We start from the raw sequence: 15022 nt of genomic DNA on the forward strand, positions 1-15022 counted from the left end.
CCCTGGCAATGAGATTTGGTAGGAGGCCATTTTGAGGTGTGTGGGACCTCTGGCCTGGCTACCCCAGACCCAAAAGTGGCTGTTTGACAATGACCAATTGCTCAAACTGATTGCTTATTTGAAATAGAACTAGACAGGCTTTGAGATTTCTCAGTTCTATTTATTTTTGGCATATGAGAGATGTCTTAAAAGCAAGGATCATGGACGGTCGTCCACAGGTGAAAGCCTCCAAACTTGATGCAACATAAGTATGGTCTCCTCGCTGCCAAACCCCCCCCCCCCCGCCACAATTTATTACGCATATTAATGTAAATTTAACGCTCATGGCATTATTTATTTGTGCCACAAAATATCCTTTCAGGGCTCGCCATGTTTTCCCGGCCACTCAAGATCCCCCGGCATTCACTTTCGAAAAGATTTTGCTGCTCAGCCCCCCCAGCGCCCCCCCCGCAGCTGCCACACGATCCCTTCTGAAGCCCCTACAATGGCAGCTTCCACTCCAGACACAGCGCCGAGTTCAAGGAAACCATGAATTGAATATAAACAAAACCCACTCTCTTTTGTTGCCGACAGTCGCCAAGACCAATCGCGCAGCAATCTTTTTTCGCAACTCAGAAATCTTTCTTCTAGGTTTGCCGGGGGCTGGTTTTCCATTAGGACCCCCCCACACACACGTTGCCACCACCACAACTCCAGTTTGCTGCATCTGGTCAGTGGTAAGTCATCACGTTGCTGTTTCCACACACCGCAAGCATTTGCTCCCGGGAAACGCGTGCCTGTCAGTGCTATGCCAGACAACATATAATCCAACAAACAACTAGCTTTCTGACGAAATATATGAATTAGAGAGGGAAGGGGTGCTCCTTAGCTTTCCTCCGCAGCTCTTAAGTAGTCCTTGGGCCTTTGCCACATCGCAAAATGGGAGATGCAATGTTTGAGCAAAGTTTATTAAAAAGAAAAGTGGGGTGTTTTAAATGACGCTGCCTGAGATGTCTTAAGGCTCCAGGGGCCAGCAAACTTTTTCAGCAGGGGGCCGGTCCACTGTCCCTCAGACCTTGTGGGGGGCCGGACTATATTTTGAAAGGAGGGGAAAAAAGAACGAATTCCTATGCCCCACAAATAACCCAGAGATGCATTTTAAATAAAAGCACACATTCTACTCATGTGAAAACACGCTGATTCCTGGACTGTCTGCGGGCTGGATTTAGAAGGCGATTGGGCCAGATCTGGGCCTTAGTTTGCGTACCCATGTCTTAAGCCAATGGCATGCAGAATCACTGTTGGCCCTTGGTATATCTGGCCGCGCAACCCTGCTTTCTTTGCAAGCATGGATCGAGGTTTGGTGGTCAGACGCATGGATGAAAATGGCAAACAAAGCATCAGGCATGTCAGCTGTGGTTTGGGAGCACCGGCTGGGAGAGCGAGGCTGAATTAACAGTGTGTTTGTGTCTGTGTGCAATATACATTTCATGAGAAACTAACCATGCATTTTGAAGCCACCGAGTTTTGGATCTCAAATTAATTGCAATAATTAATCCACTCTGATATCTCAGTTAAAAGGGTTAGAGGATAAGTCCATTTGCAGTAAAATTTGGTGCAAAGAGCCTTTATTTTTTTCCCAGTCTGTGAGCCTGAGTTGTGGCACATGACATGGTTCCCCCCAACCCCCCACAAACTAATAGAATCTGTATTTTTCCACTTAAAAAGACCCTGTGTGTTGGCCTTCGCTTGCTAGTGTTCTACGTAACGCTAAAACCACACTCGGTACGATGTCTAGAATCCTGAGTGTGTATCCTTTGCAAATATTTTAATTGCCATTTACAGCAACCTGTAGATTTGGAACAAATATGTATATATTTATGTCTTCAGAGATGTAAGGAAAGAATAACTCATTCTAGGTTCCCATTAGATAAAAGCAACAGTTTTTTCCATTTGGCTTTTCTGTTGCAAAAATGCTTCATTCTCGGCCATATTGTCATTTGTTATTCCTTTGATCCTGAAGATGCATCTTCAGACAACTTTAATTATTGTACAGGATTTCCCCAATTTTTGTTTTGCGTGGAATGCTGAATTCATGTTGCATGTAAATAAGGACTGCATGTGATAAATAACGTTTAGATTTCAGTGTACTGTACGTCAAGAACACATATAAAGCAGTACAGATTCTGTAAAATCGTTATGCCATGCAAAGTTCTAGGTGTGGTATCTAAACCGAATGCCCAATGTATATTGAGTTACTTTTGGATTACTTGTGGGAATTTTTTTATGTTAGCATGATAGTCATCTTAGCAACTTGAGCAGGCAGTAATTCATCCTGTTCAAGTTGCTAAGATTGGTTTTCAAACCAATGAATACGCATACAACAGACACAGAATTACGGATGTATAGTGGATGTTGTGCATATTATTAACATCACCTATTTGGCTAATGAGAATTAATTCCGAGTCTTGCAGAGCATACAACAGGAAAAAGCCCCGGCAATTTTTATTTTTTATTTTTGCAATGAAGCTGACCAACTGAGAAATGAAACCCTCGGACAAACAAAATATCGCAATCCAATGATACACATCACATGCTGTAGGTTTAATTCTTAAAATACATTGGCTTCAACTGCTTCTGAATGTTCACATACATTAGAAAGGGGGAGGGAATTATCTCTAACTTAATTACAGCAATTTCTCTTAGTTTTGTATATTTTTACACTGTCTGAGAGCGAAATAAAATTATTTCATTTAACAAGGAATTTCTGGGTGCATTTTCTTGGAAAGTTAACTAAAAGTTAGATGCCTTACATCATGTTTCAGTTACTTAACATACATGTAACTAAATGGATTTGAAAGTTAAATATTAGAAACCCAGTATTGTAAAATTTGGGCTTTGTGTATGCAGACCAGAATTTAGATTTCAAAGGTCAATTGAAGATTTTTCTTTTTCCATTTTATACAATACTTTGAATTATTTAATATGATCATCTTAATTTCCGGTGTTGGCAATTATTCTTAAAATTCTGGATTTGGTGATAGAAACTGATAGTGTGAATAATATTTTGCATATTTTCATATTAATTCTTCATATAAAGTGATTGAAAATATATTTCCAGTAGTCATTTAAACTTTGCTAGGCTTTAACATTTTGTATCTAATCTATGCTAATTCTTTTATATATAACATCAACTGAAAATTAATCAATGAGTATTAAATATAAAGTTCTCAATTTTATACCTATGTTCATTTATCCACAGCAATGCCTGCTTTTAATTACTGCAGTTTGATTATGCTTTTTCTGTTTTCACTGTATGCAAAAACTTTACTTGGATTTACATACAACTATAATATATGGAGTGACATATGTAATCTTATAAATTTTGTTTTCCTTACAGATCAATTCCTAGAAGTTAACACCATTGGGTTTTTCAATTTTTTGCTTTGCATATAATATTGTTTACCTTGAATAGATTTTACATGAAGTGTTTTTGCATATTGAACATAAAATCCTTTATTTAAAATAAAATATTTCTAAATGTACCCACTAATTTTGTTTTCCAATGAGTAATATTCACCTTGTGCTGATTGTATGAATGTCATTTGATATTGTTCTGTTTGCAAATGAAATAATTAAATATTTTGTTGTGTGCATATATATATATATATATATATATATATATATATATATATATAATATATAAAATAATCTATATATTGTACTATAATAAAATGCACAGATTATTCAGTTTTGCCACATGATTATTTACATTTAAATTCTAAGTAGCATGCAGGAACTTGCATAATCTAAGTAAATGTAATTTCAGCTGTGGGTCAACAATTACATAAAGCATTTAATATTAGCTGCATTTTTCATTGATTTCAAGGTAATACTATGGATCATAAATATGCATTTTAAAAGACTGTTTTGCATATTTAAATAAAATCTTATTTAGAGTGTATGACTATCTTGCTATTCCAAAGAGTTCATAAAAACATAACTTTCTCTTTTTAAAATTGTTGCACTACTACTTCTCAATATGCACTTCATATAAACCTTTTAATTATTTTCGCATATATGACTTTTAACGTCAAAAATGTCAGATTTAAATTAATTAACAGGTTAGTTATGTAAGGCTTTGTACATGGTACTTCCACTATAGAATATTATTCCATAAAATGCTTTTAACTCCAACATCTACTTCAAACAGTTTTTAAAACCAAAATTTACATTTAATCCTTAACATCTGTTCTATATATTGTTTTTATTGTTTTTACTCTACCTTCTTTTATAATAACTTCTTATATGTATCTTTTGCACTTGCTAGTCAGGATACAATAATTTGAAATCCTGCGTATAACATTGTACAAGAACACCTAATCCCCTTCAGCAATGTTCCTTTCCAGATTATATTACCTTTGATTCCCCAGAATACTAATTACATATTTCAAATCTCCAAAGTGGGCAGCATGTTTTCCCTGCGTGACCAAATGTTAAATTCTGAATTAGGATTATCTATACAAGTCCTTCAGTTTCTATAAAAGGTTACGTTCTTTATCACCAGGTCTTTTTCATGGCCCCTTTGTGAAAGACTACACAGAATTCTTTCCTCTCCATTTCTGTCTAGAAGGCAGATCTATGCAGACGGGAGCAACGTAGAAAGAAAACTTTTGCATAGTTGCATGGAGCATTAAAACTCTTCCTAATTTTGTATTTAGTGATAGTGTGAAGGTGCAAAATAAGGAGAGGGCGGAAGGAAGGTGTTTACAGACCACACACACACACACACACACACACGCTGCATACAATACACCCCAGGATCCTAAGCATGCCCAAATAGAACCTCGCCATTAGCCTCTCCTACTCTCCGAAGTCCTGCCGTTTTCCCATTCCTATTTCCCTTCCCATTTTAAGCCGGGGGGGGGGGGGGAAACACCCTCGTCCTGCTCCAGGACTCAAAAGAGCTTTCCCCTCCCACCCAACCCCTAAGGCTTTTCACCCCAACCCTGTCCTAAATCTTATAATTCCGCCCCCCACCCGTCTTAAAGTTCAGAAGCACCTTTCTCATGCCCCCGACTTTGATGCCCTCCTTCCCTACACCTCATTTCCAGATCGTAAATAACCCTCACCTTTCTGTATTGCCCCTTCCTTCATCTCTCCCCCGCCCCCCACCCTCCCCCCCGTCCCTGCCCCAGCTGAAAACACTCTGGGCATTTTTCTTTCTCCCTCTTCCAAAGACCCGCTGCCCCCCCCCCCACTCAGTCCCTCAGTTTAACAAATTTGGAAACAGCCCCCCCCCACTCTAAAATTCGGAAGCTCCTCTTATTTCTTCCCTCCCATCTGCTCCCCCCTCCAATCAGGGCTCCCTTTCACGCGCGCCCCATCTCCATCCCCATCTGCTGTTGCTGCCCTGAGCATCTTTCATCCTGGTGCTGATGCTGCTGCATCTTTCTCGTTGCCCGGGCAACCGTAGCCGGGGAATGGGGAGGGGAGGGGGGAAATGATGGAGAGAATCCGGCGCGCGCCCTGGCTCGCGCTCTGACTGCTGCCGCCGCCGCCGCCGCTTCTGCTATTGCTGCTGCTTCCCCCTCAGCCCCTGTGTATCTGGGCTGCACCCATGCGCGCATGGAGGAGTCAGCTTGCGCCCACCGATGGAAGCAGAGGTAGGTGCAGTCTCTATGCAATCCCCCCCACCCCGCCTCCTCCTCCCTGTCTCCTTCCCTCTCTCTCCCATTTAAAAATCTTTAAAACTTTGCATATTAATATCTGCGCTTTGCATAAATCTCACCCGCTCTTTATTGATTGCAAAATGCTTAATGCAGCAGCTGGTCTATTGCACACACACACACACGCACACACACACAAGGCAGTCTATTCCTTTCTCTCTCTTCGTCTCTCAACACAGCAGCTGCAATTGTTCCTTCCAAGAGCTTTCTTTTTTTCCTCTCCCTGGCATATTATTTTTGCTGGTGTCTGTGGCTCAGCCTTTAAGGAAACGGACAAAAAAAAATTGCAAAGAGGGAAAAATAATAACGGAGAGATGCATATATAAAAATGCATTTTATTTTTATTTTTTACAAAAACAAATAAAATGCAAAAATGATACAGGCGTGTTTTTAAAGGGCATTTTTATTCATTGCAAAGGGGAGGCGTTTTTTGCAATGGCAAAAAATGATATTTGCTGGCCGTTCTTTCCTTTTGCAAATGGCTTTGTGCACTGAGCGAATGTTTAAAAAAATATATCTATATAGGTTTTTTTTGCATGGATGAAAATAAAATCAGAAGACAGAGAAAACGCTGTAGAGGATTTTCTGTAAATGTCTCTTTGCTTTTCGGTGGCGGTGGCTCGGCTTTTGATGCTCTGGCGATGGAAGAAAGAAGGGAGGGGAAAAAAGGAGGAATAGACAGAAGGAACCTGAGGAGATGGGGGGTTGTGGCTCCGGCGTTTACGGTTTTGCAAAGCGGGCATATATTGTTAGGAAATGTGTTGCAATATTTGGATTCCTAACCCCCCCTCCGCCCGCCCCCGAAAAGGGGGGGGGGATTGTGCATTAGCGGCGATTGCTTTCATACACTAAGGGGGGGTTCTGTGTTTATTGGGGTATAAGAGAGTATATAGACCCCTCTCTATTATAAACTCAAGTTGCATAATGCGGGGGGGTGTGTGCGTGCGAACCGAAGATGGAATGGTTTGGATTGTCCAAAGAACCGGTGTTGAGCGTGGGGGGGGGGGAAAGTGAAGGTTGTTGGGGGGGGGAGAAGGTGCAATGGCCGAAGCGAGGAGGGGGAGGCAGATACATACAACGAGAACTGGACTCTTCTTTTGTCCGTGGACTGGGTGGGGGTGGAGAAGAGGGAGGAAAAGAAGAATGTTATTAATAATTATTAGCAGCCCATGGCAGCTATTGTGTGGAGGGAGAGATATTGCCAGGATCTGGAGGAGGTGGGAGCGTGGAGGGGGGGCGCAGGGGAGACCTGGGGTAGTGGCTGAATGGGTGAAGAGGTCAGATTCTGTGTTTTTTTCGGGGTGGGGGAGTGTATGAGAAGGGGACCTATATGAGGGGAAGGTGAGAGGAGGTGGATATTGTGGGGGGGGGCAGGGTGTGTGGCTGAGGCAGGGGAGGAGAGTTGGGTAAGAAAGAAAGGAGACCGCTGGGTAGAAGAGAGGGGAGCTCCTGGTGAAGGAAGGGGGTTCAGTGGTCTGGATTCAGTGGGGCAGAGAGAGAGAGAGAGAGAGAGAGAGAGAGAGAGAGAGCCAAAAGAATGGAGATGGACCAAAATTTCAAAAGTGAGTGTGTGGGTTATGAGGAAGGGAGTTAGAGAGCAGGGAACACATCTCCTAAGAATAGGGTTAAGAATAATGGATCTAGGGGTGTGGCTGTTACCTTCAGCCGTCCTGAACCCCTAAATCCAGAACCACCTACTCCCCAAATTCAGGTTTGGTGCAATAGCTGTCTCCCAGGCCAAGTTGGAACACCATCCCAGTTTTCCAAAACGGATGCTATTTCTGTTTCTTGAGTTTTTAGAGAGTGAGCGAATTGAGGGATGCCTTCTGGTCTGCTGTCCCAGAGCCTGGCATTTCCTCGGCGAGTCTCTCTCTCTCTCTTCATTGGCATTCCCTAACTTGTCCATAGTTACTTGGAGTTCAGAAATGACTAACTGGGCTTTGCTTATGGGGTGAGGTGGGGTGAGATGGGCTGGGCTGGGCACTTACAGGACATTGCCATGGGGAAATGGGGAGCAGTGGTTATATGCTGTAAAGACCCCCTTAGTCCTGACAGGTGGGCACTGGTGTAAGTGAAGCTGGCAGCATACTAGGCTGCTTGCCACTGACCTCCCGCCTGTGCTTTGTCAGTGGGTTCATTTAAGACACCAAATTTTTACTTCTTGGCTGCTTAAACCACCAACAGCACTGTTGCATTTTTCTTTAAGCAGTTGCAAGTCTACCTGTAAGCAGCACTGGTAGATAATTCATGGTTCTTACTTTTGTGACAGGGAGAAGTGGAAATCACTCTGGAGTAGGTTCTGCAAAAACCTAATAAATGCAGAAGCCGCAAAGAGTTTTGTAACAGTCCTTTCCCCTGCCAGTTGCATTGTTGGGTGACACAACAGCTTTTATTTCTTCTTAAATATCCCCATTCAGGCCTCTGCAATTTGAGATGTGCGTGTGTGTGTGTCTTATGTCCCTGCAAGTGTACAAATTGCCCCCGTGGGTGTGCATAATCCATCTATTTGTCATCTATGGGAGTTTACATTTTCCTATATAGATTGCATCCCTTTCTGTTCCTTGTGTGTCTGAATTGGCATGTCAGTTTTGGGGCTGGTAAGTTTCCTTGAGCACATAAAAAAGACCGCACAGTTTTGGTTCAGATTATTTATGGGGAAACACCTGTATTTTCCTAGATTAATCCTCACAAAACAGACTGGAACTGCCACCACATGTATAAAGATTAAGTCAAACTCTGGAAAGAACACTAACCTTCTATCATTCTTTCATTACCCTAATCTTGTGCACTCAAGTTCAAACGCTTGTGCTCCATATTAATTAATCGGGGGAAACTAACACCTTGTTCGCTAATGTGGATTAGAATCTTTTACTTCATCCATAAACATGGATTGAAAGGGTGAACACCCCCCTCCCAGCCTTTTATCACTGGGTTGTGAGTACAGTGTGATTAAAGCTCACTATGGGGTAATTAATCTACATTAAGTGATAATGGGTGTGTGCCCTGTGTGTGTATGAAAGGGTTGTTGAAGTGTGTCAAGCAAGCGGCAGCAGCGATACATTGTCGTGCCCTCTTGTTTTGTGCGTGGCCTTGTGGTGTGTGTGTCTGTTGATATAATGGAGCAGGTCTTTCTTGGAACAAGTCCTTTAGTCACCAGACACTTCCCAAATCTCTTTGCTATTACTGCCTTTTCCTTGGATTCTGCAAAGGGTTATTCCCTTTTGAGTGTGGGGTGCAAATCACGGGAAGAGCTCCTTTTGCCTAAACTGCAGAGAATGTCTCGTCCTCCCCTTCAGGTCTGGTCCTGTCAAAAAGTTGGGCTTGCCCCCTGACATTTTGCTGCGGGAGGGAGAACAGCAAATGTCCCTCACCCTCCCTTCTCAAGCCAAGGTTAATTGGCTCCTAACTGGAATATTTCACAAGAGCCCCCGCTTCTTGCAATATTAAAACAGAATAATAAAACAGAATAATAAAAAATCAAATGATTCACAATTTGCTGCCTTTTCCTGGCATCTGAAACCTGCCTCAGGTGGCTGCTTCATTCTACCTCATGATAGGGCCGGTCATGGTCTCCCCCCACATATGTTTACTAGGCCTCGTTTTCATAGACCTATCACTGAAACACTGTATTTCAAAATTACATCCCAATAATCTGGGTTGATTTTTTTTAAATCTGGAAGAGTTGCAGCTCCTTGCGGGTGGTAACCCCGACTGGGTTTGAGGAGGGAGCTATGAGCTAGAATTTGCGTTTCTGTGTCGGATTTCTCTCATGAGGAGCCATAGTGACTGAGGGGATTGGAGTGACCCTGACTTTGTGAGAGCTAGGCCTAGTGGCAAAGGCAGAATGGTTAAAGCTTGAAGCCATGTACACAAGATCACTCCTTTACTCTGCATGATTGTTGATCCGCAATGATTGCGGAATCTCCCCTGGAGTTTTTGCAATCACTAATCTGGATTAGAACCCACGAGTATAAATTGAAAGAGGACGCCATCCCCGTGTGTGCAATACAATGTGCTGACGAGTATTGGCAGGCAGTAACGCTGAATATATATATTTGGAGACGTCCCCTATAGAAGTGTGGTGTTGAATCAGTGTCCTTTTATTTTATTTTATGGCACCCACATCTGCTGTGTGTTGTCTGTGTGTCTGACTCCCGTGATTTAATTGCATTGCTTTATGTATTTAGTACAGCCTTGTCTTTCTCCTGCCCACCCCCAGTGTCCGCTAGACGCTACGCATAGGGTCGGAGGAGCCCGGTATGAGAAGCGCCGCACTGTTCTGTTGTTGTGTGTTGCTCTGTGGGTCGGTGCGGTTGCTTGTGTGTGTGTCTGCCTTCCTTTTTCTGTTGGGTGTGCATCTGCTGTTGTCAAGTGAGACCTCATTTCTCTGCAGTGACCTTTTTTTATTGCTGCCTGGCATGTGTATGTGCATTTGTATGTGCGGGTGCCTCGGTAACCCTTTCAGCGCTGCAGTGCCTCTGCCCCTTGTCTTCCTCTACAGCTCACCCTACTGGTTAGGTCCAGTGCGGAAGCCATTCCAGGGCCTGGCCTGCGATTTCCTCAAGCGACCTGCTTACCGGTCCCTTGGCAACAGGGTGTCCTTCGCTGCCCCATTTCCCTACATTTCCAGTCCCAATACACGCTGCTCTCTGAGCTTCTCGGTGCCTGCCCTTGTCTGTCTGGAACTGTGTGGCAGCCTGACAAGATGTTGACACCCTTATAATGTCCTCATTCTCCCCTGTCCTGAGCACTAGGACTTTTCAGAATATATGTATATATTTTGCCACATCCCTCCATCCATCCTTATATATGATCCGTATATTCTTTGAAACCTCTGCACGATTTTGCCAGTTCCGTGTTTTGTGCGCCATACCTTTTATTCTTGCTCTTTTGCTGTTTTTTCCCTCACCTTCCCTTTTAATTTCCTCTACTTTCCCCTCTAATTGTCATTGCATTATTCCCCCCTCCCCACTTTCCACTCCCCTTTCTATCACCCATTTCTCTCCTTTTATGTTTCCTTTGGCTATACCTCCTTCCCAACCTCTCTGACAAAACCCCTCCAAATTCCGTTCCTATTATACCCTCGGACTTGGTCCCCTTTGTCCAAACTATATTTCGCCCTTAGGCCGCGCTGGAAGTCGTATTTCTGCTGGGAACGGAAGGTGCCTCTTTTCGACCTGGCTTTCCTAAAATCCAGAACGTGAGATGCAGTGGCACAGAGAGAGCCTTTAAAAATAAATAAGTAGTTTTCTTTTATTTAATCCGAACCCAGACTCTTAATTTAGGTTTAGTGGGATGCTTACTCCCAATTGTGAGAGATGACGCGTTAGTGGGAAAAGCGATCCCTAGTTCTCCACTGCTACATAAGAGCAGCCATTTCCTGGTCAAGAAACTGACCGCCAGCTCCATCTCACCCGACAAAGAGTCCAGGTCATTTATTCCATGAATGTCACCTGGGGAGGAGGGGAAGGGAGAGAGAGAGAAAGCAGTCATACCCTTCAGCCATCAAACACTCCATCCCCCCACCCTCGCACCACTTTGGTGTCAGTTTCAGTGGGAATTAGATGCTTCCCACCCCCCCAAACACACCTTTACCATATTTTTCTCTGGGGTGGTGGTGGCCAGAAGGCCAGGGATGTGGTTGGTGTGAGGACGTATTGGGGAGGCAGAAAGGGAAAATATCTGAAATCAGGGGTCTGTTTGCTTTATCACAAGCAAAGCAGCCTCACATTCTAGCCCTGGAAGAATAGAGGGATCCGGGAAAGGAAGAAATCATAGAAAGAGGTGCATAAAAGGATTCGTTCTGTCGTTCACCTTGGCTCTCCTGAACAGCTGGAATTTTTAAAAGAAAGAGTAAAAATTACAGACAGATAGAAATATAAGAGGGGAGCGATAGAAAGGCAGCCGCACATCTTAAAACAAGGAGCAGGCCCCAATAACAATTAGTAAAAACCCATCGTCGTTCTTGTTCCTGATGTACAATTTATCTGTTGTGCAGTCTGTGTAATTGTGTGACCAAGAGATTCATTTACAAATCGATGCATGTTAAATGGGAGGCAGTCAATTTAATTACCACTCTTTCTAAAACTTGATTTCCCCATTAGATAATTTATTTTTAAATCTGCATCTTCCAGATGTAAATATAACGATCTTTTTGCAAATCAATAAGGGTAGTTATAAATGACTGTTGTTGAAAAGTTTTTTAAATGTAGCTAGAAAAAGATGGATTTGCTTGTAAATATATAGATCCAGTTAATCCATAAACAGCAGATTGATTTGTAAATGGAAGTATCAAGATACGTCCAGCCTGTATCTTTAAAACAGAACCTTTTGGAATTGTAGGTATAGCAGTTATTCCTATATATATATATGTATTACAATTGAAGATTTGTATGTAAAGTCTCTCAGTTTGCCTTTCCCTATCAGTACAGTACAGTATTATGCAAATATATACACCTGTCCTAAATACCAGGTGCCTTGCTCGAGATCAACACATCTGTAAAAAACAAGATCAGTGCTCCAATAATGAAAACAAAACGAGTTAACTCTACATATAATTCCACATTTGAAAGTGTCTTTTGTTTTGAGCGTCTGTAATGGATCTATCAATAACAGGATCAGTCAGTAAATACATTCATCCGTATCAATAATATCCGGTATCTATCTCCAGAATACAGTTCAATAAATATAAAGGGATCGATTTACAAACCTATAAATAATATACATCACTACATTGCGTCCTTCATTTTCCATTACACCAAGAGCACTTCAAAGCACTTATGCAGTGTAAAAGGACTATTGTGAAACAGCCGATCGGGCCCGCTGCCTGCAGTTTTTAAAAAGAGCCTTAACAGGAATGAAGTGGTAGGCCATAAATAATAACTCTGTTTCTAAATATGTTTGCATAGATTTGCATCCACATTTTCAGATGCAACCAAATTGCATAATTAAGAAGCATTTGCCGTCCCCTGCCAAATTGTGGTGCAATATTAATAACTGCGTCTCTCTTTCCTTTTACTTTCCCTTATTTTGGCTTTCTTGTCTGTGTCTGTCTGCTTATCTATTGTCATCTGTCACAGCCAAATTAAGTCCAACCCATAATCAGTTATCCCAGTTCCAAATCATACTTTAAGGTATCATAGATACAGAATAATGGGGCCGGGGGGGGGGGGAGATCTATTCTATTGGATCGGCTAAATTATATATATATAATCAACTTGTATGTGTTTTTAAATATATAGCTACAATAGATCCAATTTTTTTAAAATAGGCGTAAATATATAGAAAAGCCGTATGTCATACAGTTTTTTAAAGAGAACCCTTTAGGTGTCTTGACGTGTAGTGATTATTCCTTTCTGCAGAGTTCACTGCAATTAAAGATTTATATGTGCCTCTTTTATTTTCTATCTTTTATTGGCATGATTCTGATTTATTTCGGAATCTGGGCACCTGCTAAATACCAGATGTGTAAGGAAATCGAGGGTAAACATCGTATAGATATTCAGAAAATTACATTGTAGAATTACACACTGAAAAATGGCTTCATCAGTTAACAAAATTATTATTTTAATCTTCCCTAAAAACCCCCACAATTCTTCTAATCTGAACATTCTGCGATGGGATTAATATGTAAATTATTGCACAGATATGAATTGTTAGTGCGAGAGGGAATGTTCTTCTGAAGATTTTGGAGGTGGGTCCAGTGTTATTGGTACGTGGCTGAGAAAAGGGGGTACAGGATTGGTGCGAATGGAAAACAGGATGGGAGGTGGAGAGGATGAGATGAATGAGTGCAAAAACTCAGCAGCCTGGTTTAGAGGAAAGGCAACCGTGGTGAAATTTAGATGCGTGGAGGTCTTGTTAGACTTTTGACATGTTTTAAGTAAATTCAGAGGGTCCATACCTTTTGGACATTGCATTTGTCTTTGTCTGGATGTGTGAAGAGGCAGATATCACCCCCGCTGTCCCAATAATCCCCCCCGGTCTACCCCTCAGCCTGCTACTTTAGAGAGAACGGAGTCATTCGGCTCCTCATGCTAGGCTGGCAACCAGTATGTTAAATTTCCCCACAGCTGTGAAGACAGCCACTGCCACCTCACCGCGCAGGAAGGAAACAGCCTCCATGTTCTGAACAATGATGAACATTAATGGAACCCAGCGCAGGAAGCAGACGGGATTGTTGTACGCTATGTTGAGAAAAATAATTGTGCTGCCACGGCGTGAGTTCTATTCGACAGTGGCCCTACGCTGAAAACTACGGTGAATTCGGGTCTGTAAAACACTTTCCCTCTCGCCCTTTTTGTCGACAATTTAGGCTTCGGGAAGCATATTGGACCAGAAGTGAGACAGTTTTTTACAACCCCGAAGCCTAACAGTTATACAATTGACACCTTGCTTTCAATGAAGGCAAATTCTTACCCCTTCCTAGACTGCAGTTTGCACGTAACGTATGGTGGTTGTGCGAAGCCTCCCCTGTGGGCCCGGCCACATCTGGGCAGAACGTTGTGCAAAACACTTTCGGAAGGTTTGCGATGACATGCCCCATTCATATTCCAACCACAGCCCTGGCTAAACATAAAAATGGGTCATGCATTTTGATCCAGTGACTTGGCTGTGTTCCTGACGACCTTGTTGACAAGTTGGAATAAAAGTACCTTAGAAGACCCATTTTAAACTTAGCCACATAAAGCAAGCTCGCTAAATCGGGGGCATCGCCAGTTTAGTTGCATTGTAGTTAATAGGACCAGCTCGCTTTAAATCTAAGTACTTCAAATTAATTGGTTTTGTGGATCAGTCTAAGAAACATGTTTTGCTTCATTCAGTGGCCTTTGAGTGTATATCTAGCTAGATCAGTAGTCTTTGTACAGAGTTGGGATTAAATGTTACCTTCCAGATTTGATCATGTAGATCATTGGGTGAGTAGCAGTGAATTATAGTCCAGTGTAAAATCTAATCTACATGCTGCCCCCCCAACTCCCTGTTTTAAATATGGAGTAAAGACCCTCGCTCCAGATTGACGCCAGTACATCTGTAGGTTTTGAAACTGAAACAATTTCCTTCTGCCTCTGAAATAGTAAGTTAAATGCTGATAGGTATTTTATTCTGCATAGTGTAGAAAAAAAATGCCTAGGATGCAGTCTTGGGATATTGCAACATGTTTTTATTTGTTATGAAGTGAAATAATCCCACCTTTTACCCTTGTTGAATTTTGTGTGTTGCAAAATATTTTATGTTTGTTTCCACCACCCCCACAAAATAATTGCAAATCATAAATTTCATGTTTGTGTACCTTTTTTTTTTAAAAAAAAGTAACT

At 42.1% G+C, this 15022-nt stretch overlaps 2 protein-coding genes across 2 annotated transcripts in view; one reads left to right on the forward strand and one right to left on the reverse strand.

Annotated features, from left to right (window-relative positions):
• The window catches only part of LOC310768641 (zinc finger protein 574-like), a 290700-nt gene that overhangs the window by 40013 nt on the left and 235665 nt on the right, over positions 1-15022 (reverse strand). The window lies entirely within an intron of this gene.
• The window catches only part of POU2F2 (POU class 2 homeobox 2), a 106651-nt gene continuing 96930 nt past the window's right edge, over positions 5302-15022 (forward strand). Inside the window, exon 1 of the mRNA XM_083627211.1 lies at positions 5302-5645. The gene's annotated coding sequence lies outside the window, so the exon portion shown is untranslated. The remainder of the gene's footprint in view (positions 5646-15022) is intronic.

The sequence above is a fragment of the Podarcis filfolensis genome (assembly GCF_964270895.1).
Source record: "Podarcis filfolensis genome assembly, chromosome: 8".
Classification (NCBI taxonomy): Eukaryota; Metazoa; Chordata; class Lepidosauria; order Squamata; family Lacertidae; genus Podarcis; species Podarcis filfolensis.